Source organism: Vanellus vanellus (genome assembly GCF_965231255.1).
Source record: "Vanellus vanellus genome assembly, chromosome: 3".
In the NCBI taxonomy this organism is placed as follows: Eukaryota; Metazoa; Chordata; class Aves; order Charadriiformes; family Charadriidae; genus Vanellus; species Vanellus vanellus.
The window spans coordinates 17,211,784-17,237,620 of NC_138907.1; the positions used below are offsets into that span (position 1 = coordinate 17,211,784).

The 25,837-nt window shown below is 38.5% G+C and overlaps 1 protein-coding gene across 22 annotated transcripts in view; it reads left to right on the plus strand.

Annotated features, from left to right (window-relative positions):
- NRXN1 (neurexin 1) overlaps positions 1–25,837 on the plus strand; it is a gene marked incomplete at its 5' end in the record, with an annotated part of 721,771 nt that overhangs the window by 374,763 nt on the left and 321,171 nt on the right. The window lies entirely within an intron of this gene.

Sequence of the window (25,837 nt, forward strand, 5' to 3'; positions counted from 1 at the left end):
CAGCTGAAGGCACTCAGTGCCTCTAAATATCAGGGGTTTGATCACTTGTAGGATACAAATATTGTGTGCTGGGGAACAGAGGTGTACATATGCATTCTGAAATAAGGCCAGGACAGATGCTTGCTACCAGAAAACCTAAATTCAGTTACAATTTGAGTCTCAGATCACTAGTTGAACGACTAATTTAAATATGTTGAAATTTAAAGTCATCATATATGGTCATAGCATTTTCCCTCTCCCTCAACTATTAAACCCAGTTCTTGAAATTAAACCCAGAGTTTTTAAAATTGCTTGAAATCCTTTCTACTCTCCTTTTTTTTTTTTTTTTTTTCTCTTTATCCCATCTTCTGGATCACCAAAACATTTTAGCCTGGGCTCAGGTTGATTATGGTCATGAATTTTCTTCTGGTCCAGTAGTAATTGTAGGTTGGCTTTCCTGTCTAGTCAAAAATGCATCAGAAAGGTGATTTTTAACCACTGATTCTGTAAGTGGCAGATGGTCATATCATTGCTCACGTTAATTTGTTTGCTTTAAATACCCATGTTATTTGGTGCTTACCAAAAGTAGTCTTTTCCTGTAACTTCATAACCTGTAATCATAGTGGCTGTCACGTATTTGAACTAGTTTTATAGCCAACTCATCTCTCTGGTTTTGACTTTGGGCCAGAACTCTCCTGAAGAGAATCAGAAGCCCCACAACCCTTCGGCACGTCAGGAGGAGCCGAAGGGCCTCCTTAGTCTTTCACCATTACCTGCATTGCAGAAGTATACTTGTCATTAAAGGCCCCCTGCACTGTTTCTCCCCTAAGCAGTCGTATGCTCTACAGCGTGTACACAGCAGTTACCCGGTGTTTCTGGGAAACGTCAAAAGCCCTGCACAAGTATACTTCTGTTTTGCACGAGCAATAAATTGGACGCATTCTAAGAAAATGTCAGGTTTACTGTGTGTGTACGACACATCTGCATAGATCTTTCACAAAGGGTTCAAGACTGCTCAGAAGTATCAGGCTTGGTACACGCAAAGACCTGAAATGCATATGGGCAGGGGACAAGTTTGAGATTCCTAAGGATCCAGCTCTTCAGCCAGGGTGCTGGACATCTGAAAACCTTGGACAAATATGAAAAATGTTCTCATTTTAGCCAGAATCCCAAAGTCAAAGAGGAGGATGTTCAAGGGGGTGTTTGGGTATCTATTTGGTGGTCTTCTCCCACCTGCTTGCTCTCTTTGGCCAAGTGCTGCTTTAGTGTTGAGCTCCAGTCTTTCCTGGTTTATTCAGTCTTCTCTTTTTCTGTTTTTGTCCGCTAAAAGGATGCGGACGCATTTTAATAGGCTTCCTTCTGTAATCCCTGAGGGGGGAAGTCTTTATGGCAGGAAAATATTCAAAATGATAGTATCTCTGTAATTGAAAGCACTACCAGGAATAAATGAAAAATTTTCCAAATTCGCTGGGCCAATAGTGGCATGTCAGATCAAGTTCAGATACTTTCAGAACTGTGTAGATTTAATTTCTGTACAACTGAGGCCTGAAAATTTTTGAAAATCAAAATTTTGGGAAGATTTTACTGCGCAAACATAATCCTATTTCCCCTTGAAATTTTACTGCAGAGCTTTTATCTTTCTTGCCTCTACTTCCTACCAAAGTGCATTGCTAGTGATGTTTAATTTGAACTACTTAATGCAGCTTTCCTGGGATGACAGCCAACTTCAAAGAAAGCTTCTGTACCCCCAACAAATGCACAGGGCCGAGAGATGATATTTTTACTGAAGATTAACCTTTTCCTGTGGATGATACTGTATGCCAGACAACAGGGAAGAGCTTGTGGATACTTGTTTATAAGCCTTTAACAGAAATGAGGTGAATGTAGTTTCAGATATCTAGAAAAAAGGTGTTTCTTGTAATTTGACTATTTCTGGATTGTGAGGTTGTTTTGATCCAGTTCACCACAAGATAAATAAGTCATCTGAGAAATTGCTCCAGCTTGTTTCTTAGTCCCATCCTCTAAGAAGTCAGAATTAAGGTTGTGTAGTCATTACAATGTTGTAAAAAAATTGTTGAATTAAGTGCTTTGGAAAAGGTCAGTTTTGAAAGTCATTACTGAAGGGTCTTCTCTATGTTTAGAGCAGGAGCAGCATCCTAATTAGCAACAAAAAATTCCCATAACACACTGCTAATGTAACCCTACATAAAAATTCTCCAAATATAGGAATTCTTTTTTTTTTTTTTTTTTACTTTCTTTAAACTGATGATCCCATGTACCTTCTGGGGGGTATCAGTGAAAGTGGGGATGACACAGATATTTTTAAGTCATGTCACATAACTCGGCACCACCAGCGCAACTGTGATGGCTGTGGAGGGACCAGTTGGGAGCAAATTTCAGGTTCTCAAACTTCGTGCATCCTACGCCAAGATCTTCTGGAACTACATCTTTAGAGCGATATGCCAGAAATAATTACTATGGTGAGGGGATGCTGGGACCAGATAGTAGTCTTGCTCAGGTTGTGCGTAGTAAGTTATCGATGTGTAAATATTGGTGGAGTTGTATGTTAAATAGCTCTTAAAACTGGAAAGCATAACGAAGAAGAGGCTGTAGGGAATGATAACCTTGCATGTAAGTGTTGGCTGTTGTACAGTCTTGGGTCATAAATTCTGGCAATACTGAGTAGTTTGAAGCAGAGTTCGAAGTGATTCTTAAGTACTAAGCAGGTAAGGGCTACTAATTTTTAAGAATAATAGGAAGTATGAGGAAGAAACTCCATAGTATATCTGTACACAACCTTCTTCGCTTTTATGTTTCTTTAAACTGAAATATAGACTATTAAGAAGCAACCGTACACCAGCAAATACTAGTTCCCCCATGTAAATGCTCTGAAATTACATTTAATATGTATGTTTATGTGAGTAAAACTGTGAACGGGTACAGAATTATAAAAATGGTCTCATATGAAGACAAAAATTTCTAGATTAATATACTCTCAAAGATAATTTAAATTATTCCTTCATATCACTGTATGTGATTCTGAAGAAATCCTTTTTTCATTACTCTATTAAAATATAATTGCATTTTTTTAAAAGAAGCAGGAATGGGAAATTTAATCATGGACCAATAACAGCATTTTGGAAAAAAAATTTCTGTCTTATATATATACCAGTAATCTGCTTTTCACATTAAGGTGTCTTCTAAAATTCTCGGCTGAGTTTCTGGGTTTTTTTGACAGTGTGAACAATTTGTCTATTTTTTTCCCTGCTTCAAGACGAAAAAGCTATAAATCCAAAGATGAGGTTTAATATGAGTTTGCACATTGCAGATGTTCTGTTCCCTAGCAGTTGTGTGGAAACACAGGCATTTCATTAGATGGATTTGTTTAACTGGGAAGAGCCTTCATCTTTGTGGGCAAGTAAAAATGATAAGAGTACAGAAGAAATACACAGCTCAGAGGTCCCTGAAGACCTTTAGGATTTAACCTTCATTTGCTTTTTAATCTTAGAATTCTTTATTATTATGTGGGACCATGTGGTTTAGTTCTTCAAGTTGGCAGGTGGTGGAAATCCTGTAATTATGATCTTGGTTGTGTGCTGCCAATGCACAAAGGGGAACCATGGTAATCCACTCCAGTGTATTTTCAGTAGTCGTTGCATATTGCTGGTGCTTCTTAGTATAAAATCTCACGTAAATCTCACTGTAGTAATAAAATTACTGAAGTTATAAAAAAATAAACATTTTTAACTTTTGCAGAAAGTAACATAAAATCGTTAGCCATCACACCACTCTGCCATAGATAGCAATAAAAATGTTTAATAATCCTGAAGAATACACATTCCTGTCCAGGCTGCCTCATCTTTTGCCAAGGCTTAGCTATTTAATGTATAAATTATTTAACCTACACTTGTCCTTAAAATATGATCATGTCATCATTTATGTTCAGTTTAAATCAGCTTTTAAAAGGAAAACACTTGCAATGATATTTGTTTCTATTGCCATCTGTGCTGTAAAACTTCTATTTATTAGTATTTTTATTCCATTTAGATATAATGCGATTTATCTCTTCCCTCAGCTTAGTAAACATTTAGGTAGTAGTTCTCCGTAGTTATTTATGACTGGACTTGAGGCTGTTTTCAAGCACTTCAAGGCCTTTATTTTTTTTCCTCTTGGAGTGGCGTAAAAGGGCCTTAAGTCAAAATCCAGTACATCTACAGAGAGACAGAGTAATTACCTTAAAAGGACAGAATGCCGTAGTGCTGTCAGACCAGGAAATGTCCCCTCTGCCCCCAGCCCCCAGGACAGCAAGACAAATGAAGAAGAGTGTGGACCCAAAAAGAAGATCTAAACTTTTCTCCGGGTTCTGACATTATTGACCCGGATAATCGCTGGGATTCTGAGATGCGCTCCAGTGGCGATGTGTCCCCTGTTCGCTACCCACGATGGCTTTTCTGCCGGCATAGGTAGAATCAGGTTGGGATTCATTCCTAGTGGGTGTAAGTGGAAGACGAATAAATAAACTGTTCATCTAAGCTGTTGCAGTGTTGTATACAGAAAGTGATTTCTGCCATCCAGACTGTTGTGTTAGCCAGCCGATGGACAGATTTTCCTTGAAAAGTTACACTCCTCAAACACAGAGAGGATATGTCAGCATTAACATAACAATGAACAATTTTGTCCACTCCAAACTAACAGCAATATTTCATACCTCTTTGTGAAAAACATCGAGTATACTATGACACTGGGATCTGAGTTCATGGATGATAGATACGTTAGAAAAAGGTGATAATAACAAAATAATGATTCATCTTCAATGCCTTTTTTTATATGTGCTTTTCCCTGAAAGGTTCTATAGCATCCCAAATGAATATTTCTGTAGCACGCTGCCCGTTCCTATTAATGTTTGAGACAGATATTAATGAATTTATTCATGAGAACGTATGTGTCAATTCTGCAGACAGTGAAATAAGCATGCAGTGATGCTGTGGCTATCATGATTAAGTATCACCTCTGAAAGCTGTTTCCTTTCAGTGCTGATATTTGCCCTGTGTTTATGCTGTGGATAGTCAATTGTAAAAATCAGACTGCAAGCAATTTCTTTGGTGTTCGTAGAAGTAGGAAATAATTTTTTACCTATCTGAATGTCAGTTTGCCGTGAGTAAATTAAAATGTTGCAGAACGGAGACCAGCAATTATTGCCAATTGTAATTTGAACGGCATGCTTTGGTATTTGTATTCCTGGCAGGGCTTTTTTTTCCTGTCTGTGCAACATGTAGCTGTTGTTTCACTGTATCTGTTTAAATTGGGAGAGATGAGTATGGTGATCAATCAGATGTAGTAAAAAATCCTCTTGATATTACTTTTTGTTCATTTTTACCTTTTTTTAAAAAAAATATTTCCCAATCTCCTTTTCCTTTTGGCATATTTTAGTCATTTTGTTTACGGGATAAATTCTACTGAGATTAAATTTATTGATAAAGCTGTCTTAAATTCATAGGGACAAAGATGGATTTCTAAAGAGGCAGCTGGCTTTGTAGGCAGCCATGAGTACCATCTCTGCCTAATGTAACCAAGGCCTTCGTTGCTCTGATGTGCTTAGTCTTAGTTTCCAGGGTTGAATGCGCAGAGCCTGTACCTGAATGCGGATCTGCTGCGTAGCTGTATAAACCACGGTATGGCATAGGGCCATTATTAAATTTACTGTACGCTTCTGTGGTTCCTGGCAGTGCAGTCTCGTCTACTGAGAAGCCATCAAAATAAGCTCCTCAAGGCAAAACATCCATTAAAGTTTTTTCTTTAAAGAAAAAAAAAAAATCGTCTGCTAATTTGCTGCAATTTATGTTTGCTTTGTGATTCTGCAGCCGAGCCTGTCGATGAAACTGCTAATCATTAGGAAGTTAGTGCCTGTATGCATTCAGACATCCTACAACTACCACTCCATAACTAAAACAATATTCTAAAAGGGTTTGGTTTTGTTTTTCCTGCATGGTTAGAGCCTTACAGCATGTGATTTTGCACTCTCTTCTCTCCTTAAAAATCCTTGAGTATTTTGTTTGACGAAATAACTGTACTTACAGTGTACTTTTTTTCGTTTATATAGTGTGGTTTAATGATAGAAAATGGACGTCTCACAGATAAAATTACATACTACATACTGTTGTGTCCTGTCTCAAAAACTTAAGCCCTGTAATCTTTTAAAAATTGATCATTAGTCGCTTATCTTCCATAATGCTACTGTTGGATAAAATTTGGAAAACAGTTAAGTTGAAAGAAAAAAAAAAGAATAGGAGGCAGTAGGTAGCACTTTGTGGGAAGACCATTAGAAATGAATAGGGATTGGGTAGGAGAAGCATATCTTATAAAAGGCTTCACGGTGCCAGAAATCCAAGATGGAAAAAGAACTGTTCAGCTGTTTTAAAATACTGGGTCAATTTCTTTTTTCCCCTCGTTTGGAGATATACAGAAGTCTGTGGACCTTCCGTGAACTTTATTGTCTGATGCAAAAAGCTGTAGCTCCATTCAGATTTTGAATAAGCAATTTCCATTCCACTGTATTCCTTCACACTTGAAATCTGTGGCTGTGTTGCTCATCGGAGAAGCTTAATGCAACAAAGTTAATACAAAGCTATTTTAATTGCCATTTTGGAGAGGACGAGCATCTCAAGAGGGTGGTGCTTTCTATTGATATTTTAGTTTGAAAATAGATACGTTCCCACATCAGACGACCATGCAAGTGCAGGGATGCGATTCTATCTGTCGCATCCAGCAAAGTTTGTTCAGACAGCCAGAATTTTCAGATTGATTGGTCAAGTTCATATCAATAGCTAGGATTACGTTTGTGACTGCGAGAAATTTCAGTATCGCGTGCAGCAAACAGTAATACACAGTTTGTGTAATTAATATCTTGCTCTTTTCCTAATTGTTTCTAAATTGTAGAAAGATGCCGAGAGTGACTTGTGGTGAGGGCAGGAAAACTTACTCTTTAAGCAATGCTTTTAGCTGGCTATGCCATTTTAGACTCTTTCACAACATGCTCTGTTTTACATTATTCTGCCCTGAATTGTTTCTCATTTTGATCTCAGTGTCTTAATTAGACCAGAGGCTTTACCATGTTAGGATAAACCCAAGATCCATCTCATCCACTTTTCACTATTGGCCAGATACTAGATGCTTCCGGTGAGAGCTTAAAAGCTGAGTAGCTGAGTGTAACTACAGGAAATATTGAAATTTAAAAGCTCTTTTTACATTTATTGATGGGCAAGCTTTTGTTTCTTAAGCAGTTGAGGTATCTAAAGAGAGATAAGTAAGGGAAGGGTACGTAGTCTCAGTTATTCTAATTTCGCATCTCGGTGAGGGGGCTAGGGGGAGGAGCACTGCTGTGTTTTGCGGTCTCTATCAGAGTAATGCCAGATCTTCACATTGTTTAATCCTTGTTTACAACTTCCAATAATCCTGGCTTTGGGTTTCTAACCTACCAAAGGTTGGCACTTTAGCTACAAAAGTTCTGGGTGTTTTAATTAAATGCTTTTTGTGTTGAGCATTTTAGCATTTAGCAGTATTGACTCTGTGCTGAAGTTTCATTTTGCTTAGAATTCAGCAGCTATGATTATCAGGGTACAATTGCAGCCTTAGTGCTCTCTGGGAAGGATGGGAAAATTGAGTTGCAAATTTCTGCACATCAAGGGGTTGACTGCCAAGATTCTGCTTTTCACAAACGTGGATCTCTCACAGTGGGAACGCACACAGGCAATTGCTCTCCAAGAGATGCTTTACTCTCAGATTTGCTTTCCCCGGCTTGAGGCAGTTGCATGTTAGTTCCAGGTGCCTGTTGTGGATAGCTACATCTGACCATCTACAGCATCATTTTAGGTAATTTTGCATCCTTGTGAAACTTGTTAAAAAGCCATTTTAGAGAGGTTTCCATGCTTTCCAGACAGGACAGCTTGCTGAGCTGGTTAGGAAGAACATGTTTGTATGTATCTCTTAAAGATGGATTGGAAACAACCAAAAGACCAAAACAGCAGGATGCTGGGAGAGGAACAAAGAGATGACGATGCATACAGTGTCCCTACCTAGAGACAAGTGACTTTCGGGGAGATCAAAGGATGCCACTGCTCTCAGGCAGCTTTTTGTAATCTGAGGGAAGAATATAAATTGAAAAGCGCAGACATGTCCTCTGATGAGAGGTTACTGAAACCAGCCTTTAACCTTTGTAATTTAAGTCTCATGACCTGTGGAGCACAGTTTCTCATGGCTGCATTCACGTGAGAGAAAGAATAACTGATTTTCCTTTCTTTTATCTTTCCCTTCTTCCACTTAAGTTTTAAAAAGGAACAACTAGACAACCAACTGTGCAAAAACCCCACGCTCTGTTTTCTTTCTTTTGGGTCTAAGTGTTAAAATTTGAGGTAATAAGTTTGAGAACAACCTAGGAATTAAAAAAAAAAAAAAAAAAGAGAGAGAGAAAATGCCTGGTTTGGGGAGAGTTTTCTGGATTGGTTGGTTGTTTTTCAAAAAAGACATCAACCAAGATAGTCACCCCAGAAGGTCATTGCCACAAAAAGGAGCCAACGCCCCTATCTTGAAAGATGCCACAGAGGGCAGATCCTACCAAGGGCAATAAACTGGCTTCCACAGGGGTTCTGATCATACAAATACTGAAATGAGGTGATTTGCTCTTGGAGTGTCTCATAGCACTCCATAGAGCAGCTCTTGTCACCACTGTGTCCTCTGATGTCATTACAGCCATGTGACATTTCTACTTGGGTTCGGAACTCGAGGAAACGTGAATTTACCCACCTTGAATGTATTCTTTTAGTACAAATCTTAACCTATTATTTCCTCAGACCTCCTACATCCACCCTGCAGAAAACACGAAGTAGACAATGGCTCCTAAGTAGCAGATGAAGAAGAAATAATTTATGTATTTTAGGTGTTGGTATAATAAACTAGAGAAGAAAAGGTGCGTAAGGTGCTTCAGGTTTTCACAGTTTCACAAATAGTGAACAGGAAAGAACAGGCAGAGAGAGAGAGAAAGGAAAGTTCTCTAGTGGCCAGCTGGCAAGAGAAGTGGTGGGTGCCCCCGGGTCAGCATCCTCTCCTGGGCGTCCTGGTCCGCACAGCAGGAAATCACAATAATGCTGACAACCACGACCATTTTTCTCCTCAGGCAGATGATACCCTTCAGCAATACCTGCTCAACCTTCTTCTTGCTGGTCGTTGTTTGGTGGTGCTCTTGCCATTTTGACTGTGATTGGAATTTGCTTAATTAGATTGTAAGTGTTGCACGCTAATTGACTGCTAAGCCTTGTGCACACCTGTTATTGGGTAACATTTATCAGATATTAGAATGGCTGTTATTCACTTCCATGGCTAGTGCTAATATAGACTCACTCAATAGTCTAGAAGCTCACAGGAGGATTAGGTGGTGGTGGGAATCTTAGGGCAGAGCTAGAAACTGATGCTGCAGGGTGACAGGGTGAGGAGACAAGGGAGAAATAGTATGATTTAGACACGGAAAATAATTGCTATCTTGGGGCCTAGGACAGAAAAATGGCTTAAAGTGCACAGCACAAGGCTGCAAGGACACGCGATTGGGAGACCAGGCAAAGCCACGTCCAGAGTGTAGCCTCAGGGCGTGTAGGTGGAAGGTTGAAGTGAAAAGGCAGGTTGAAACTGCGAATGGGAGGCCTTCAACGATACAGGAGTTAAAGCACATGCAGCATACTCAAAATCACATTTCTGGATGTGTCCAAAACCACTTCAGTTTGACAGGACAGTGCAGATAGCTGCTGATTTCAGCCAGCGGATGTGGCACAAGTACTCCTAAGCACATGCCATCGTAGCATTTAAACAGCTGTGTGGTCTCTTTCCGTCTTCTTGCCACTACACATCTGAGAAGTGATAGATACAAGTTTCTCTCTAAGGAGTCCTTATTAGATACATCCCCAACTATCTGACTTAAGAAGTTAAAGAAATCAGGCGAAGTCTGTGCACTCTGGAGAAAATGAACACATTCTTCCTGTATTTGTGGCTTTCTTAAAAGCAGTCATGTAAAGATCTGAAGTATAACTCCCCAGATCCACAATATTCATAAGGAATATTTTTTATGAAAATGAAAAAAGTGCCAAAACTGAAATACTTAATCTACTTTCTGTTTTCTTTAGTAGATAGATAAGAAAGAAGACAAATGGGAAAACAACCTTGTATAGGGAATTTGAGAAGACTATTCGTTCAGTCAATTACTCAAAATCACTCGTCACTCAAAGTAAGAATTTGCCATTTAGAGAAAGCATCAATCTGAATAAGAAATTACTGTAATTAAAGGTGAACATGGCTGTGAGGTATTTCTCAGTGCAAAACCAATGAAGTTTGTTCTGAAACAACTTTGCTGTGAAAAAACAATACCAAAACCACCTGAAAACAGGATTATATATGGAAATTCTTGGGGCATTCTGTTTCACTGTGTAGTACAGTTTTTCTGTGTTTCCATCCAGGTTGTTAATTAGCTGCTGATTGGCCTGAGAAATTATCAACAGAGATTTTTCTCTTTTTATTCCAAATTGGAGTTAAAGAGTTAACCTGAACTGTCAAGCCCAGAGCCAGCAAACCTGGAGGAAATTTAGAGCTCAGACCGTATCTGATGCACAAACATGTTCATCTTAGATGTGGAACATCTAACAGCAACAACTCCCATTGCACTATAATAATTCCACGACGAGTACCTTGCATGGTACAGTTAATTAGTGGGTGAGCAAATCCTGCGTAAAAATAAGGAGTGGATTCTGCAGGTTTGATGAGTTTCTGTTCCAATGAACTTTAGCTCCCCAACTCTTTCACTTGATTTTGAGGTTGTGCTTAATTTACTCAAATGTGCTTGTGACTGTAGCCAAAGCAGAAATGGGTGAGTCCCAACCCCAGTGATGTAAACTTTTCCTTTTGACCAGTTAGTTTTCAGGTAGCCTCAACTGCTCTTTGGGTTATAGTAATCTGCCGAATTGGGACTGCTTCTGGGAAAAGCTGTCCATTGCTTTTTTGGGTTTTGTCAAGTTTAATTAATTCATTCATTAATTGCAGAGAGATTCAGCCAACCTGTGTCTTAAACAATCTTACATCCGTATCTTCTTTTCTCAGTTTATTATTTTAATGAAACAACCTGCATCTTGAATGACCCTGCTAAATTGGCAGCTGTAAATACCTATGAAAAAAGAAAAAAGTTTATTAAAAAATGGGGTCACAATTACATTTTGTTCTGGATTAATTCTCTAAATTTTATTCTTTTATTGAATTCAAATTTGATTATACTTGAGGCTCTGTCTAGATTTAAAATAAATTTCTTTCTCTTCATTAAGCCTAAATCCTACTTTTTTTTTTTTTTTTGTGCATTGCACATCTCACTGTAAGTAATTAAAGTTGAAGGTTTTTGTCAAGGTTCTCCTAGCTGGTAAAAATGTACTCATTTTCATCAATAAGAAACAGGATTAAGCCTTTACGGTTTAGCTTTCTTCCATCTGGGGAGAATTTGGAACTTGACGTGGATCTGAGCCATCAGAATGCCCAGTCCATACACAAACTTATAGTTCCATATACCTCAAAGACGCTTCTATGTGTTTAATTCACTTTCTTCTAACCATGGAGTGCTTTTTATGTTTTCTTCTTTGTGTGCAGCCTAAAAAAAATATCCCTCATGCCCTGTTTATTACTATTTAGCTTATTCTAAGTCTGAAGACACTTTGCATGTCATGACTGCTTTAACTCTATCTCCTTTCTACGTAACGGGACCTGCCTGGAGTGATAGTTAGACAAATTTGACCAAGTTATATTTAATGCTGACTAGACCCTGGACACAGTCACATCTAGTCCTTTTGACGTTTCATATACCTTGCATTTCTGCACTCATACGCAAGTGCATTTTTACTTTGCATTTCATATGCTTTTGACCCAGATTATCTCTGATTACTCATGTTTTATCAAAAAGACTTCCTTTCTTTTCTGTATTTGTTACCCATTTAACTCTGAAAGCATAACAACAAAGGCTTGGTTACACTCCAGCGCCGCCTTTGCAGGGATCCTTTGCTTTATTTTGGAGGTTAGGACCTCTCAGCTTCTGTTTCTCCATAATAATCTGTGCCAAAGGAGTGTTAGGAGAATTTTTATTCTTTAACATTTGTAAAGCCTTGAATCATAAGGCACCTTGGCATATGCTTAGAACATCTGGCTGAAAATGAGGACTTGTAAATCTTACAGAGAAAGTTTCTGTAGAACAGATTAGACAAGAAGCTCTATGGAGAAGGAAAAGTGGGGATGGGCAAGGTGGAAATAAAGTGACGGAAAAGGAACAGCAAGTATAGAAGATTAAAAAAAAGGCAGATAATAGAAGGATAGTTGCTGATAACAACAGGTAGCTAAAAGCTATTATTCAGTAAATGAAAATTCTAAAACAAAGAACATAAAGCTAAGACAAAAAAGAGGGAACAGATTAGCCATTTGTTATAATTAAATATTTGTTTTATGTTAGTAAAGGGAATTAAAACAGTTAAAATCACATCTTTCAATAGATTATCCTTCGTTGTTATTCAAAAATATTTATTGCTTGTAGAGATGCATTAATATTCTTTTGAAAAGGTTCAGGAAACAAATGTAGCCATGGCTTTACTTGGGTGTAGGTACAAAATAACTGTATTTTTTACTTATCCAAATATGGACTTTCCAAGCTCTTGAAGTAAATACTAAAAACATTGTCACTAGGGTTTTAAACAAACAAGCAAAAGGATGTGAATTAAGTTTCACGTTATAAAGAAGTATTTCTAGTTTTCTGGACGTATTCCCCCAGGAAAACATGTGTGAAATGTTTTAATTGCCGCCCCTCACCTCCCAGATGGCATAGTAACTGTAAGGATAGAAAATGTGGAAGGCCTCACTTGCCTTTACAAAACTCATTATCGAAGATTCAGGCTGATAGCCTTTCTGGTTTTCATCCAGCAGTTTTCTTAAGATACCTATGCCTTGGAGCATTTATTCTCTTTAAAATTAAAGCAAAGGAAAAGGAGAGCTACCATGTATTTCTTTGTCAAGGCAAGACAATGCCATTATTTTTTACTTTTTATTCCCTCTGTTATAAGATACAGCAGATTTAAAGCTGTATCAAATATTCCACGCTGCTATCATTTAGTAGCAAAAAAAATGAAGTAAAACAGCATTTGATGTGCTCTAATAATTTGAAAATCATCTATAATACTAATTCCCCTCAATGGCTAAATAAATATAAATGAAACGCGTAGTCATTAAATATCTGTCGGAACATCTGGCATTGTACCTCAGTAGCACGCAAAGCCTGCTGCGCGTGAAACACATCGTGCTGTTAACGTGTTTCTGGATGACTATGAATGTGGCTTTATTCCTAGCGCAGGTCAGAAGCTGCGTTTGGAACAAACGTCTAGTGCAGAATGAATAGTGCTAGACCAAAAGTAACTCCCAGTAGGATGGGGAGAGCAGCGGTTTTGAAAATGCGATTGGCTTTTGAAGATCCAGAAGGTGACATTCAACGTGTCTACTGAATGGAAAGGAGAAAGTGACTGTCAACTGTATTAGAATTCATACAGTGTTGAAGTTTGCCTGAAGCTTTTAGTAAGTACAGGAAAAACTGAAACTTGATCCAGAACAATTAGGTGACTTGTTCATAGCTTTCCCCCACCCCTTTCTGTCTTGTTTTATGTCTGTGTCCTTCTGTTATTCTTTGCAAACACTTTGGGTAGAAAGTACGGTATAGGTTGTCAGAATATGAATCTATTGTCAACGGGCACCGAGAAGTCATGGCTTTGGATATACTTGTTTCTTAAGCTTTGTAGATAAATAATACTTAGGAGGGCAAAGTGGCAAGAGTCTGAAGGTGGGACCACAAAGCTGTACCCAGGTGAATCAGCAGTGCTAAGCGATGACCAGTAAATATCCATTGACAGTGCATTATGAAGGAAGTTCTTAGTAATGTTGATGATACGAGAACTATGATTGTCCTTCAGAATGTCATCTCTGATGACAATAGCTGTTGATTCCTTATAAATTAAAGCTAATGATCGAATTCAGTAAAAAACAGCCTAAAGGTGGTTGTACTTGGAGATCAGATGATTTTTAGATGTTCAAACACTTCACTCCAGTTTTCTCATGGTGAACATCAACATTTACTTGCAGTGCAGAGTTTGCCTTTTCAGCTGGGAAGATTCACGCAGCAGTTAGCACCATATATATGACACTTTCTGAATTCCATGTTTTCGACTGTCAGGGAATCTCATTCCATTCTACAAATATAAATAAAAATTCTTTATCGCTGCGATAGCTGAAGTTATATAGGCAAATTTCTCTTTTTGGAATAATAATAGGATATGCACCCTAATATTTTCTGCTGAAAGATTTTGTTTCTAATTTGTCTGTGGGCTGTGTAGGCACTCTCAGTCAGGTCTGTAAAAAATTGTTTAAACACTATAATGAATTTTCTGAAAATAAAAGGTGTTTTTGGAAATAATAGTACTTTTGTTCATGTAGAGGCTTTAAGAAGGTATTGGAAGCAGTAACATTTATCTGTTTTATTTTGTTACGCTGATAAAACTGCTTGTATTTGTTGCTTATGACAGAGTCAGTATAATTCAAATAGATCAGATCTTTTTCTGAAGAATAATATGAAATGAACAAGAATGAAGCTATTAAAAAGTCTAGACCTGTGGCTGCTGTATTTATGCGTGCAGACTCTTTGGGATGTTCAGAGGCATAGTAAGTTCCGAGAGCGAGAATTTTCCTTATAGAGCAGATTCTGCCAGCTGCTGCGTAAAAGCGAACGTCTGTCGCTAGCTAGCAGCCCTATTGTGACTACACATTGGGTTAAGAATCTCCCTGTGCAGAGCCACAATTAGTGAGTTGCGTCTGTGCAAGGAAATCTTGTTTCCATGCGCGCTCTGCGTCAGAACCAGTTCTTGACTACAAGTCCTGAGTTATAGGATGTTAACTTTTGTAATGTTTAGCAGTTCACTGGTGAGTTTTTGAAGTACGCTTTACCAAATACAATGCTTTTGGACAACCATTCTTCTGTCTGAAGGCCAAGAGTCAAATGGTGGTGCTGGTATTATGGGTTTCTCCAGCAATCCAAAAAGTGTCAATGGCAAGTGAATTACCTATGCCATAAGTATATATTGCTGTATCAGTGGGTAATTCCCAGATATGCTATAACTATAATGTCTAGGGATGCTCTGGGATAAGAAGCGTTGTATAAATGTAGGTGATTATTGTTAAATTATGTTACTGGATGTCTTTTCCCATGATTGTTTGCTTTAGACTGTGTGAGTGGAAAAACGAAAAAAAGAAAATCTAAATAAAGCACAAGGCCATCCGATCTACCCTAACAAGAAAAAGAATTGTTAAGGAAATCATAGTGCTGAGGTCTAAAGATTTCACAATTAGGCATTCATTTGGAAAGAGCAGCTGCTCTATATCCTCCACATACTATTTTGCTTATGTTGTTTACTGATTACAAAACACAGAATATACTTTTATTGACTACGTTTTCCCCTGCAGTCTTCCAGGAGTGTAATAATGAATATTCACATTAAGAAACTGCTTCAAGGTTCTAGCACCAGCAGCAGCTGTGCTGCTTACAATGTCTGCAGTCACTTGGGTTGACTAGATGTAAATAATTTACATGTGCTGTATATAGCAGCCCTTTCAGATCTCCATATATTTATGCTAATAAATAAGTTAGATTTTGCTGGCAACCACTCTGTTGATCAAATTGAAACAAAAAGTAGGTTGTAGCTGTTCAGGGACTAGTCTCCCAGTTGCCCTGAACAACTGCCACGTGCAGTACAGAAGCCATCATAGTTAAGTGCTGAATCTCGAGATCTCTGAGGAATATTTTAAAGCTAATTATCACTATCAAGAAAGTCCTTGAGGTCAGAAGGCACTGAAGTTCTCTACAGAGTTTGTCTAGTTACCTATTACTTCAGAATTTATTAATATCCAAACACATCAAGGAGCAGACAGTAAGCTCTTTTGATATACAATAGCAAGATTGTTCCTGCACTTTTTTTCATTAATGATGTAAAGCCGTAGCAAGTACAGGAAAAATTGCTTTTCGCTTCTGTATCTACCGTGGAAGTTTTGCATCTTGTGACAGATCTTTAAGTTTATAGTTCTGGTATATAGATCTGGTTGCAATGCTGTGGACGATCAGACCGATAACACAAAAATATGAGGGGGCTCTATCTGTTAGAGCTGTGAACTCACACACCTCTGCCTGTGGACGTGTCTCTTGTGCGGATGAAAAGCAGTATGTGCAAGTTAAAAAAAAAAAAAAAATAAATTCCCCTAGCTATCTGTTAAGGCACACAGGTGATCTATTTGCGTATAAAGGAAAAGACTGTTCTTTAAGGAAAAATTCCTGTACGTTTTTGAGGTTTCATCAAAAGAGTTAATTGCTAGGTGCGTATGGCTTACCTAGTTGTCCTTTTGCTTTTCTCCTTTATTTTAAAGGATGTCTGCTATTTACCTCTGTTGGCAGCTCTTTTGGGTTAGGGTTTCACCTGAAAGTGCCAAACAGGATTGAACTTGACACTACTATATGAGAACATAAACAAACAAGAAACTCCCAGTGTATGAAATTATATTGCAAAGTAATATCCAATGGAAAATGCATTATTTATTGGTTTTAGAGTAGTACAGGAAAGATGCACAGAATTGCTTGCGTGATGTATACTCTCCAGCTTTCTAGCAGCAAATCATCCATAGTTTTTTACTTAATTTTAAGTTTCCATCAACCAACAAGTACACATTTCGGTATTCTCTTTGATTAGTCACTGTAATGAGCTTTTCCTGTGCATATACTTTTTTTTTTTTTTTTTTTTGTGATAAGCTGAAAGGAAAAATAGAATTCTCACCACTGTTGCCCAGAATAGTGATGAGGACATTCAGATGTCAGTGCTTTGTGCTACAACACCTAGGTAAACACTAAGCAAAGGCTTTTGCTGGAGAGATATCACCCTCTGGCTAACGGTTGCTCAAATCTAGATATGTTCGTGATACAAATAGACATGCCTACTTAATCGAAAATTAAAAATGTCAAAGCAAACTCTCCAGATTATAAGTCTTTGCCTCATTTCAGTCTGTCTTTTTCTAAACCAACCAATATCTTTGCTACAGGCTTGTAGCACCCCTTAGATGCATAGCAGAAACACGAGGAGGTGAAGAGAATTGACATTTTACTTACAGAACAGAAGCTAATGGACTACTTAGTGGCATTTCAATAGCTTATGGTGAATAACAGAGTGCCAGTATTTTAACAAGTGAGCCCGTGGTACAGTCTGTGTCACAAGGGAACATGATCAAAAAGGAGAGGATTCAGTGACTAGAGAATTTATTTGTGGTTTTTTCCTATGTTAAACAAAAACACTTGGCTTTTACACTGGTGAAAGAGGCAACACCAAAAAGTGTTTTAAAAAGTACAATAAAAAAAAAAAAAAGTAGTGTTCAGCAACATTCTAGAAATGCTTATGTGTCGTCCTGAAGATGTATATATTGAGGCAATTGACTTTACAGAACAGGAGTTAAAATATTGAGCTGGGAATGAAATTTGAAACATTTATTGTCTGGTGCAGTTTGGTCTTTCCAAAGGAAAGTCTTTGCTCTTTAGGAATGTTTTTATAAGCCCATGGAACAGCCCACTTAGGGAGTAATAAGCATTATGTACACAGGTGAATCATTCCAAATGGGCACAGAAATCACTTCACGTCTTCCTTTATTTTTGAACAGAGGCGGGAGAGAGAGAGAGGAATAGATACACTTAGGGACTTAAACACGCTTATAAATACGTAGTGAGATTTTCAAAAGAACCTAACCCCTATTGGTTTTAATAATAAGTATTTAAATCTTTGCAAAAATCCTACTTATGTTTCTTAATTTATCTTTAGACATATTTGACTCTCAAAATTGGCTTGTAGAATAAAATTCTTCAAGTTTTATGTGGCTCAGGTGCTTGCATCGCATTGCAGTTTGCTTTAGCGTTTAAATCACCTGAGACTGAGCTGATAATAAATGGATTTATGAGTCTGAATCAAAGGTGTGTCTGCAGTTGGTATAAATACATCTAGCTAGCATTAAACGAGCTGGTGAGGTTATTGTTAAGCCCTGTAGGTGTCAAGGCTCTTGAGTCAAACCTGTGTTTACATGTGGACCCGCGTAAGCTGTATAGTCCAGTATACAAAGCATACTTTGCACAGGTATATTGATATCGCAAGAGAGATTCACTCGAGTGTCTCTGACTTGCTGTAACTGCAATTTTAGATGGCGGTGTAGACATTGTGTAAGTTTTGAATGCTGCACAAGTTTTTAAGTCTTTAATTCTTAAAGAAAGTGAGTAACTGAATGGTAATTCCTGGACAATTGCCATAATTATTATTAGTGCAGATCATATACCTACTTTCAACACATATTCCACAGTATTTTTCCAGTTAAAGTTTTCCAGCTGGTAAGTACTACTGTTCTCATCTTTCCCCTTCAGTAAAGTTCTATTGTCAGGCTTGTCTCGAGTCTCGTGTATCTCTGTTTTTGCAATGATTTGCTTTTGCCAATGCAGAACAATTCCTTTCTTTTTTTTTTTATCTTCTGGGTTTTTTTTTCAACTTCTTCTTGGTAGTTTTTTGGTTTGCAAATCAATATTTCAGTTTGTAAGTAGTGGTTTAAGAAATCAAAATAATCTTCTAAACCTCTGAAACAGAGAGCTTTAAGTCATAGTTGCATATTTAAATTCTTGGGTTTTCCAACTGGATTTCACTAAACAATATATTATAAATAATTAATTCAACTTTCCATCTGCCATATAAAATGTGATGTTTCTTATGATAAATCACTTGAAAACAAACATTTCTGCTGAAATGAATCTTTGTGGGAAAGTGGGTCATAGGTAATTTTTAGACACGAAGGGTCCAGTGGCAGAGTTTGTGAATGAATATGTTATTAAAGCTGAACTTGAAATGTAAAATTCTGGAACAATTCCATGTTGCAAGGTTTCTTCCTTATCCTTGGTTGTCTGTTGTGAATTAATCTGTTGGTTTCATAGGAAATTTCCTGAAAAATGTTTAGAAGAAGAGAACGGTCTAACCTAAAGTGTCAGTAATTTCATGGTGAGTTATGTGTCTTGAATATAATAGTTCAGCACCACTCAGTTGACATGGTTCATTAGTTATCATCAAACCCCCAGATCATCTTTGTTCAGAAACCCAAAAGGTTCTAAATATGCACATGCAGTGCAATTATGAGGTAATAAAAATAACAATTTTGAAGTTAAATTGAAAATAGATAGTCCTTTCAAACCCTAGATTAAAGGGAGACAACCATATATGAATCAGATACGGCACTACTGAATTATCTTGTTCAATGTCTGTGCTTTCTAAATAATAGACAAGGTAACTGTACAGAATGATTCCTTTGAAAGATCTGACAAGCATGATTTATGGCATAGCCCAAAACACATTCTTTGCTTGAACATTCAGTCGAAAGAGCTTCATTTTCCCCAATTCTAATATTCTGGAATTGTATCTAAATTGTGTCTTAACTTGGAAAGTCACAGGAGGGAGAATATAAATTACACTCTTACAAAAATATACAAGAGATTTAAATTGGAAAATTGCTATTTTGGAATGCAAGACAGCAAACTACAATTAATCACTGTTCTTCCTCTCATCAGACTTCACAGTGAAGCTTCAAGAAACATAATGCAGTATTTTAAAAGGCTCATTTAAAAACCTTTCTCAAATAGTATAAACATCTGGGGAAAAAAAGGACATCTTTGTTTTGAATAAATCATTCAATGAGTTAATATTTGAGAACCTAAAACTAATTCAGTTTGCGTAAAGCCTCCAATTTAAAAAGCTCAACTCATGGAATTATTTTTAGATTCAGGCATTTATGAAAGTTCCCCTCCATATGGAAGGAGAAAGTGATAAATTGGAATATTAACTCAAAAAAAAAGGTGCTTCAGATTTTATGTAAGTTTTAAAGGATGGCTTACATTGTCCCTAAAAGACCTAATATCAGAGTATCATCCTAATCAGCAATACAAGTATAGGCTTTTTCAAACACTTGATACTCTACTTCATGTCGCTGAGGTTTCCCATGGAGACTTCCTACCAAAGCTAAGTCAGATGTATGTCCTCCATCTAGAACCCTCATCTCTGTGTGCTGCAGACTCTTATGACTCAGCTTTTAAACCTCATTGAAACAGAATCGCCCACATAATTGTTTGCATAAGCAAATGTTCTCTTTGAGCAACCTGTAGCTCAGAAGCATTTTCTTGACTCTATATGATCTGCAGGAAAGAACCCTCTCAAACTTCCCGTGAGGACGTGTTTGCATTGTTAACCAGGGCTAACTCCTTTTCATGTACACCACAGATTTTTTTTTCTTCCTTAATCTTGTCTGTCTTTCCAACAATATAAAGAAAAGCCGATGCTTAACAGAAGAGAGATTCTACTGATTTGAGGAAAATAAAACTATCCACACAAGTGTATTTTCTGTTTGTGTAGATTTTTTTTTTTTTTGTCATAATTCCTTGGTTTGATAGATTTATTTTTTTTTTAAGAATTCCATAAGGAGGTAGATGAAATACTGCATTGCTGAGTCCTGCACAGCTATAGATCGTAGTTACCAGAAGGGACCACAGCCTGTTCAGCCTATTCCATTGCAACATTCTGGGTATTCAGGATTTCAATCATTTCTGAAGGCTGATGATGAAAAATTGTCATCAGGTCATCTGTCAACCTTTAAAGATAACAAATTTGACCTAAGGTCATTTGCAGAAGCATTCTTTGGAGGGAATTTATTCTAATTGCTTATATCCACTGCTATATTCAGAGAAAGAATTTTATTGCTTAATAGGTAGAACAAGGAATCCCATCTAGATATTTATCCTGTATAATGATATTTTGCAACTACACAAATCCAGTGACACAAGAGCAAACAGAGAAGGGGCAAGTCAGATGGCTCTTTTCATGTGTAAGTCCCATAAAACTGTCTTGTATAAAGTCCAAATTTCCTGTTGTTACTAGAGCGCGTGGCAGCTATTTGAGAGGGGATTCAGTTGCTTGTATTTAACCGTTTCAAGTGATTTCAGACATCTGCAGAACCTATTGGACAAATGTGTCTTTCAGGAGTGGCAGCTGGGATCTAGGTGTCTAAAATGCCACTACACATCCACGATTAGGTGCTTGAATTGCTTCCTTCATGTCTTAACTGCTCAGATGTTGTAGGCTTGTTGCGTTAAAGGGGCAAAGTAGTTTAGGCAGAAAATAACCCCCCTTGCGTTCTAACACTCCTCACCGAGGTGGGAGGCTAGGTGCGGCTAGGTTTAAATTCTGAGGGATGCCCAAGTCACCACTATTAGCCCAGGCGCGTTTAATATATTAAACTGTTATGGTTCTGGATACACTAATAGCAGACTGCACCTTCAGCCCAGTCATGCTCATGAACTAACACGGCCACGCTTCGGTCACGTTCAATGAGAAAACCCGAACGACTAGCTGCCTACACAGTACAGTTTATTTAAACAACAGATACACAAGTTCTATTGGATTGCCGGTGATAGTGACTGTCTGCAAAGCACGTGCGAATACTAAAGATGCTAGCCATATAGCTCGGTTGCAAATGCGCTAAGTTATAAAACCATTCTATATAGAGATTTTATAAGTTTCCCGGGGAAGCACTTGGTATAGCCAAGTGTTTGAATCTTACCCACAAGTGTCCTTATGGGGGGGGGGGGAAGAGAGGCTCAGCCCGTCGACCGGTCCCAGAAGTCCATGATGGTGTCTTCACCCACATCTCCCTTTTCTTGGGCTGTTTTTATACTATTTTTTATCTTCACGGTTAAGTTTGAGTGACTGTAGTCATAAATACTTTCATTATGATTGGTGTAAAATTTTCTCATCTTGCATTTAAAGGCATAGTTTACGAAAAATTCAGGGTGCAGACTCAAGGAGGAGTGGTCACACCTTGGAGGTGGGTAGCCTTTGGGATGGAGGTGTGCTTTGGTATTATAATGACACTTTAATGAGCAAAGTTCACTAAAGGACAGCATTTCATCAAAAAAATGACAGATTGTTGGCTCAGGGTAACAAGTGGGCAGTTTATCGGCTCTGTAAGACCTTCGAGGGCTCCATTCAGTCCTCAAGTTCCCAGTTTATCACAGAGTTTTAGCCACAGTGTCTCCACTCTGCTCCATCCTTCGGACTGTTTTTCTTCCGTGGTGCCATCTCGTTCCTCTGTTTTCCGGATTATCACAGGGTTTGGCCTTGGAGTCTCCACCCGACTCCACTCCCTGTGCTGCTTTGCAAGCAATGTTGTACAGGGAATCACAGATGTAGCGGATTCTTCACATACCAGCTACGGCTGTATTTTACCCTAGAAGCCTTTTGACATTATACCTTTCCTTAATACATGAACAATGCTGTATTTTTGATCATTTTTAGTAGTCATTCCACAAGGCTCATGGAAGGGACCAGAAGCAAGTCAAGAATAACACAACGTGTGATTAAATTACAGGAATATCTGTGAGAAAAGATAACAACTTCATAGAATCCCAGTTTGGAAGAGACATCAAGGATCGCCTGGTCCAATCTTTCTTGAAATGAGCACAGTCTAGACAAGATGGCCCAGCACCCTGCCCAGCTGAATCTTAAAAGTGGCCAATGTCGGGGAAAACACCAATTCACTGGGGAGATTATTCCGATGGCTGATTGTTCTCATTGGGAAAAATTTTCCGGTTGTGTCCAATTGGAATATCTCCAGAAGTAACTTGTACCCATTACTCCTCATCTTTTCCGTGTGACTCCTTGCAAGTAAGGAGTCTGTGTTTTTTTGTAGCCACCCTTTAAATGCAGGAACATGGTGATGAGGTCTCCCCTAAGCCTTCTTTTCTCAAGGCTGAACAAACCCAATTCTCTCAGCCTTTCCTCCTATGGCAGGCTTCCCCAGTCCTTTGATCGTCTTGGTGGCCCTTCTCTGGACGCTCTCCAGCCTGTCCACATCTTTTTTGTATATTGGGAACCAAAACTGAACACAATATTCCAGGTGTAGCCTGGCAAGTGCTGAGTAGAGAGGGACCATGACTTCTTTATCTCTACTGATGATGCCCTTATTGGTGCAACCCAGCATCCTGTTGACTTTCTTTGCCGCTGCAGGTCACTGGTCACTCATACTGAGCTTGTTGTCCACCAGGATCCTGAGGTCCCTTTCCACAGAGCTGATCCCCAGTCAGGTAGATCTCAGTCTGTGCTGCGCTCCTGGATTATGTTTTCCTAGGTGCAAGGCTTTACACTTGTCCTTGTTGAACTTCATAAGGTTCTTGTTAGCCCACTCTTCCAGCCTATCCAGGTCTTCCTGCAGGGTGGCTTTCCCTTCTGAAGTGTGCACTTCCCCACTCAGTTTGGTGTCATTGGCAAAATTCATCAGGATACACTTGATCCCATCATCCAGGTCACTTATGAAGATATTAAACAACATTGGGCCCCATATCGATCCCTGGGGGACCACGCTTATGACAGATTGCCCCTTTGAAAAGGAGCTATTTACCACCACGCTCTGGGTGCGGCCTGTCAGCCAGTTCCCCGCCCACCACACAGACCACTTGTCTAGACCGTAACGTATCGGTTTCTCTAGGAGGCGGCTGTCAAAAGCCTTGGAGAAATCCAGGTAGGCAATGTCCATTGCTCACCCCCCATCAACCAAGTAGGTTACTATGTTGTAGAAGGTGATCAGGTCTGTCATGCATGATTTGCCTTTGGTGAATCCATGATGGCTTTTTCCAATCATGTGCTTCACGTGACTTGTGATAGCCCCCAGGAGGATTCATTCCATAATTTTCCCAGGGACTGAAATAAGACTGAGGGGCCTATAATTTCCTGGATCCCCCTTTAAGCCCTTCTTGTAGATGGGGGTGACATTAGCCTTCTAGCTTGTCATGATGCATATAATGTATTACATAATATATAAAGAGTTTTTCATAACAAAGATTAATTTTTTATTATTTATTTTTTGGGGGTGGGTTTTTTTGGACAGCAGTAACAAGACCCAGATGCGAGGCTTTGGAAGATTTTCCAGGAGCAGCAGCTGGCTCCTTGGCAGTCTCCTCAGGCAGTTGTGTTGATGCTTTGGAGTTGCCTCTGGCTCTGTCATGTAACTCGGCAGCTGATGAGCCTCCTTATATGTTTGGATGCCATTTCTGGTAGATACCATTGAAACACCTTTAATTTTAGGAAAATTGTGCAGGTTTTTTGTACCTCTGCAAGATATGTATGTATGTATGATATATATGTATCATATATATAATGATGTATATAATACACATATGTGTAGAACTTTAAAACAGGAATTTTCTACTCGAGAAAGTGCTTTGCAGTGGGTTACTGAGTCCTTATGAAAAAGCCTTACAAAACAATCACTGAAGTCTTGCCAAGTAGGTGGAACTAAAAGACTGGAGACTGGTGCAATGTGAAGCCTGTGCCCACTGCAGGCACCAAAACTTACTGAAAGATAACGTTTTCTTTTTTACTAGCGTTTGATGTGAATAGTTAAACTGGCTGCCTCCATTATCCATACATAGATTTACTCTAGTTGTCAGTTTTAACAAGTTCTTTATTAGCTGCTGTGCTTTCCATACCTACATATAAAAGTTCATTTACATTCAGAAATTACTTATATGGCTCCCAAATTTAAAAAAAAAAAGGGGGGGGGAGGGAGGAGGGAAGTGAACACATGTCCACGTTATGCTGTGCCATATGTTGTAGTAAACTGAGTGTATGAATTCCCATATGTGGATTTTCTTATCTCTGCCCCTTACATAACTTTGACATGAATGTCCAAATTGCCAGAGGAAAAGGCAATGGAATACATTTTTAGCTTGTCTTTGACAAGGTTTCTATTGTATGCCTACAGTTTTTCCAGTACTACTAGCTACAAAAGGTAAAGACAGCATTAGCAGATATTTTTGGTGCATTTAGGATCGCTTGGAAAGTCAAGTGTCTTTATGAGTGGAACCAGGCACTTTGAGATGTGTATCATATTGACTGAGCTCGCATTTCATTGCAGGTGTAAATTTTTGCCCACAGTTGTTTCTCTGACTTACGGGTAGGAAAGCCCAAGACCAAATTTAAAAAAATAGTTATCTCACTTCAACATCAGAATGATTTGTTCCCAAAGGTTAGAAAAAGCCCACGCTTTCATAAAGCTACCCAAAAGCTTGGTAATGAAAAAAAAAAAATCCATCAGATTTTTAATCTTTTTTGTTTTGCTTAAGAAGGAGCCAGTGCCATTTGCAACCATCCAGCCTTTGTTCCATGCCTTGCACGCCCCCTTTGAGGAGACAGATACTCCTGCTTTGCTTTCCTGTCTGTGGAGAGTTATTGCTGAGGTATTGGTTGCTCTTCCGAACTGCTTCAAACCTGCATTCAGCTGTGCTTCCTCCAGCTGATGTAGAGCTTTCTGTGAGGCCTTGCAGGGCCTGAAGTTTTAAAATAGGAATCTGGAATGGCAATGACATTTAGGCTGCAAGGCTTTTCATTAAATTAAAGGCACTGGGGAGACTCTAATAATAGGGATGAAGCCGAGAATGGGCAAAGAAGAATTTGATCAGATAGCGCTCTTGTAATTTGATTATGCTTATGTAAGGGAGAGCTGGGACTGGAAAGGGGAGAAGAGGAGAAGAATCAACAAAGAGCAAGATGACATTAGGCAAGGTTTTTATTTCTACTGAGTAGCTAATAAGAGCTGGGTAATGTAATTTTTATTCTTATATGAACTGACCTAAGCTTCGGGGATGATCTGGACTCAC